Raw genomic sequence first — 5563 nt, forward strand, 5'->3', positions numbered from 1 at the left:
AGAAATAGTTCAGATGTTTAAGTTTGTTGTGCTTAAAAGGCACAACTTTTGTTTTAGCTTTTGTCACAAACTGCTCTTGATGGGATTAATGCTATTCAGAGAAACCATTTGGTTTAAATGCCCCTTTCTTTTAATTTACAGCAACATATGGCTTAAGATAAGACAGGCTAAGGGAAGAAACAGAATTGTAACTTCAAACATCGTTATTATAAAGCACCTAGTTTTAAAGGGATTTCATACAGTTTTCATTCCAACTGCATATGGAAATAAATTTTCTTAGAATGAAAACACTTCAAATGGACTCTTAAATTCTTTGGCAGCAACCACAAAGACATCTACTTTTTAATGTGAGATGTAAGCTGCTTAGGTTGGAGGTCCTGGCTGTAGGAAGTAACATCACCTGATATGAGGATTCAAGTCACAAGCGGAAATTGAGTGTCAGTAGGAACTTCCCGGAACACAAGACAACAGATTTTTAAAAAGCATTTCCAGGTTTTTTTCCCTCTACGAGTAAAATTAGTATTCTGCACTAAGGAGCTGTTTCAGGAAGGCATTGAGGCGGAAATTTTGGCACAACAGTGTCCTTCAGACTTAGTCCTGCCCCATTTTTAATTCTTTAGTCCTAATGATACAGGAAAAAATGTGGGGCGAGAGGATGGCCATACCCCAGGTCTGCGCTGAGTCCCAGGGACCCACCCTGCCAAGTGAGGGTCCTTGGCTTCGCACAGGAAAGAATTCAAGAGTGAGCCACGGTTGAGTAAAAGTAGATTTATTCAGAGAGATAAGTTTTCCGCGGACAGAGTGCGGCTGTTTCACTTGGAAGAGAGGCTGTGAGGTGCGGGAGCTGTCAGTTTTATGGTCTCGGAAGCTTCATATGTTAACAAGTGGGAGGATTATTCCCATTACTTTGAGGAAAGGGTGGGGATTCCCAGGAATTGGACCACTGCCTACTTTTTGACCATTTATGGTCAGCCTCAGCACTGTCATGGCACCTGTGGGAGTGCCGTTGAGCAGCTAATATATTACAGTGAACGTATAATGAAGCTCAAGGTCTACCAGAAGTCAAATCTCCCGCCATCTTGGGCCTCAGGGCCTATTGAGAGCTGAATCTTCTGCTATCTTGGTGTTAACTGCTGTGTCATTCCTTGAATGGCTGTGCCTTGCCCCCTTCCTCCCTGTCTCACTAACACACTCGGAGTGCCCAAGAGCTAGACATGAGCTCCAGGTCTGTTTCCATTCTCTTCCAGATGGTATCAAACTCTGTTCCTCTTTCAGGCATAAATGAAAACGGAGGCAGGCTTCTGAAAGCCAGAGCTGTCTCTCATCTTGTCAGCATCTTCTCCTGGAGAGGGGAGGTCACACCTTCACGGGCACTGGGGTTACCAGGAGGGAGATTGAATTACTCCCACCTCTGCTGTCTTGTCTGTTCCTGTACATTGGCAGCTGTTAACTCTTCTCATGGCCACTTGTGTTTAGTTCTGAGAACCTCCACGTCCATGACAATCAGCACCTCCACACTGCCACCAACCTCCCCTCACCCTTCGAAGAAGACTTGGCAAAGGACTGAACACACAGGATGGGACTGCCTGTGATCAGTGCTCTCTGTTTATATGTAGTGTTTTTATAGTTCTGTAGAACTCAATTTTCTGCATTAATAACAAACTCTTGTAAGTAAGCCACATAACAATATTGTATATTCATGAATTTAGCAGACATTGAGTGAGCATCCCTTCCCACGTGCTCTGCTGTAAGTGAGGCATACAGGGATGAGTAAGACTTTTTCTGCCTCCGAGATACGTGAAATAAGAAAATGACATAAGGATGTGTTGGCAAACTACCCAAGAGCCAAATCACAAGGCACTGCCCGTTTTTGTTGGTCTTGCTAACTAAGAATATGAAGGATTACAGACAAGAAGAGCATGTGACAGAGATGCCCATGACTTGCAAAGTCTACAAGATGTACTATCTGACCATTTAGAGCCAAAGTTTGCTGACCCTTAGCACAAGGACTATCATGCAAGGTAGAACTTTAAATCTGTACCTTCATTAAAGTCCTATCAGGAATGGCCAAAAGGCTCTAGTGTTCCAGAGAGGGGAGCTGGTACCCCTGACTAATGGGATCAAGGAAGCGAGCCATCAAGGAAAGGTGGGATTTCAATAAAAGGAAATGGGAGAAAGGCTGTTTTGGGGAAGGGAAAGGGAAGAGAGAATTAACAACCGAGTCAGAGCTTCTCAACCTGCAGCTGCACCTGGAATCCCCTGGGAGCTTTTAAAAATATACTGAGGCCAGACCATAAAATGGAAGACAAATGGGAATAAATACACCTAACTGTGTATCAGGTTGGAACATAACCACCCAGGGAAAGAATTATTCCAAGTGACTTTTGAACTCAGTACTCTGACTAGACATCCTTAGCAGGAGGTAATGTAAGGTTAGAAGGAATTGCAGAGAAATCGTAAACTTCCCTCAACAGTTTAATTAGTAGTAGCTGTGATTTTGATACTCTCATTTGTGTGATGAGATAAAGCAATTTAGTAAATACGTTCATTTTAATTAATGTTTAGTGAAAGGGAAAAGAGATACAAATTAAAAAGTAATAAAAGGTTGAGAAGGCTAAATTTTAACAGGAAATATTGGTATAAATTCATGATTTATATGTATGTAGATATCTTAGTTTTTTGGGTTTTTTTTTGAGACAAATGGTTTATTTAGTAACAAGGAGTAAAATTCTTCTGTCTTCTGAGGGCTGGACTGGACTGTGGTAAGTCAAACAGATAGTAACACACACAGGAACCCCCTCCCAGCCCTTGAGTTTTTGCAGAAACGCGAAGATGCCAGAGTCGCAGGACTTGCAATTGTTGTTTTCTGGACAGAAGTGCCGGCAGCTGTGCTTTCCAACGTGTCAGTGGTCGTGACATTCTCCTTCTTGTCTTCGGGTTTCAGGGCAGGAGACAGAAGCAGTTCCTTCATGTTGTTGGAGTCTGGGAGAAGCATGGTGATGCAGCTGATGCCTGTACCCCAGCCATCCGTGGGGGGCAGCCTGTATTCCAGGTGGTCAGAAGGTTTCATCTCTGAACATGGCCTCATCACCCCCAGCAGCTTTGGCCTTGGCCTGTTCTTCAAAAAGCTGCCACTGTTGCATGGGGTCATTCAGCTCGGTGTAGGCACTGCATATTTCCTTCTTCACGACAAATAGCTCAGAGCATTCAGTCAGACCTTCTTTAGAGCGGGGCCATTTGACCAGAGGGCTTGTTATCTGTGGGTGATCACAGATGAATGTAGGACTGATGAATGTCACTTTCAAGAACTCCCCGACAGGCTTATCAAGGAGCCTGGCTGTGGTCCGAGGTTACAGGCACTCAACAGCTTTTGCCACAAAGATATCATCAAGAATTTTGCAAGTTTCTTCAGTTTCACAGAGGTTAGTTTCTGGCAACTTCATGTCCAGGGCTTTCTCAAGCTTTTCTACCATGCTGATTTTCCGGAAGGGTGGGGTGAAGTTAATCTCAGATGCTCGGCCCTCCGGGCAATCTGGATGATAGGTGACCCTGTAGCTGCCTGTAATGTGCTTCTCTACCCCTGTAATCATCTTCTCTGTGATTTCCATGCAATCATGGTAGTCTGCATAGGCCATGTAGAATTCACATTGTGGGTCAGATCAATTCCTTCATTCTGGAACTGGCATCCAATTTCCTAAACCTGGTCAATGCCACTGACCACTAGCCCCTCACAGTAAAGTTCTGGGGCAATTCGCATCCAGCTCGTTGTGATGGGTGATGAACGCTTGGCCACAGCTCCCCTAGGGAAGATGTTCATCATGGGAATTTCAATCTCCGGAAGTCCAACTCTTCCAAGAAACTTCTTATATATGTGACGATCTTAGAGTGGATGATAAATTTCTGCCTCACAAAGTCATTCAGGATCAAGTCCGAGTATCTCTGATGATACCGTGTTTCCTTGCCTTTGAGGCCAAAGTGAAGATAGGTACCATGTGCAAACAGGGAGACAGCAGTGTGCTCTCCTCTGAAATGACGCTCAGTTCACTCTTCTTGGTTTCCCCAGGATTGCCCTGGACACCAACTGTCTCCCCAGAGCAGTTTGTTGCTGATATGAATAAATTCTTCTTCTGACTTATAATTCCTGGAGTTGGCCATGACTTACAACTTCACCCCCTCTCCTTGAAGGTTGTTGAAGATGAGCTTTCCCCCAGCAGCTCTTTTGGCACGGATCCTACCTGCCGCCTTTAAGGTGATGTCAATCAGGTGGTCCCCAGGCTGCAGGTGACTGTATTCTTGGATGAAATGAGTGAGCAAGATGTCTACATGGAACTGGTGTGGGTTTGGGTCATCCTCGTTGACTTTCATTTGTTGGACCCCTTGGCTGCAGATCTTGTAGTATGATTTGGGGCCAGGCTCTCCTCCTCTGCACCCGCATCAGTGTCAGCGGCATGGTTGGTGGCAGCAGCAGTGGCCAGGCTTAGCTGTTTCTCACTGAGCTCCTTCTGCTTGGCCTCCTTCTCTGCTATTTTCTTCTCAGCTTCCAGGCATCTCTTTAGCTTAGCACACTTCTTTTATCAGAAAGTGGCTGGTCCTTGTGAATTGCTGAGAAAGGAGCAAGCCGACACAGGCACAGGTCCCTCTGCCCCCACTGTGCCCCGCAGGTTTGGCGCAGGGACCCCCTAGCAGGCCTTACAGCAGCTTATGTCAGCATGGCAGGACACCCTGGAACTACTGACTGGCACCACTTTGCTCAGTTTCGGCTCTCAGCCATCTCCTTTGACTTCAGCAGCCTGCACAGAGGCCATCTTCCCCGAGGGCCGGACGCGATACCTTCTTTCTTGATTTAAAGTGTGTGTGTGTGTTTCCACTGAAAAAACCTAAACGTGAGGACATTCCAGTCGCCACAAGAAGGCTACTGCCTACCTGGTTTCTAACTATCATTTAAAGAATTCAGTACTTTTGGAGAAATGTCTGGTCCGAGGCCTGGTTCAAGGAAAGAATGGGAATCTTATTGCCGAGAAAGGAAAAAGGTGTCAAAGGTTAATGGAGTCATCCAGAGGTCAAAGGACCAACTCAATTACATTTCCATTAGGCAAACTTGGGGCACTTTGAGCATTAAAAAGAATGATAAATGTTGTTGATTGTAAAATATGGAATAAGTAAGAATTCAGAAGTCCATAGTTACAGAAAAGAGAGAGGAATGAAAAAGAAAATCTTGCTACGATTAGAGGTGATGCCTATGAAAACTCTTTACTCTAAAAACTGGTAATTAAGCAAAAAGAATTAGCATTTAGTATGCTTTTATGATAACAAATACAGTTCATCTCAAGTTGATGAGATAGTGTTCCCCCTCCCCGATGGGAGAGTGTCAGTTAAGAAATATAAATGATGACAGAATTTTAAAAATGACCATATAACTCCCAGCATGAGTGAGATGTAAGATAGCACAGCCACTGTGGAAGAGAGTTTAGCATTTTCTTATAAGGTTAAACATACACTTACTAAAAAACCTGGAAATCCTATTCCTAAGCATTTACCCAAGTGGAATGAAAACTCAAGTTCC

The 5563-nt window shown here is 44.4% G+C and overlaps 1 pseudogene; it reads right to left on the bottom strand.

Moving 5' to 3' along the window:
- Positions 1–2767: 2767 nt before the first annotated feature.
- On the bottom strand, positions 2768–4711 carry LOC105090653 (lysine--tRNA ligase-like; annotated as a pseudogene).
- Positions 4712–5563: the final 852 nt, after the last annotated feature.

The sequence above is a fragment of the Camelus dromedarius genome, chromosome 3, assembly GCF_036321535.1.
Source record: "Camelus dromedarius isolate mCamDro1 chromosome 3, mCamDro1.pat, whole genome shotgun sequence".
NCBI lineage: Eukaryota > Metazoa > Chordata > Mammalia > Artiodactyla > Camelidae > Camelus > Camelus dromedarius.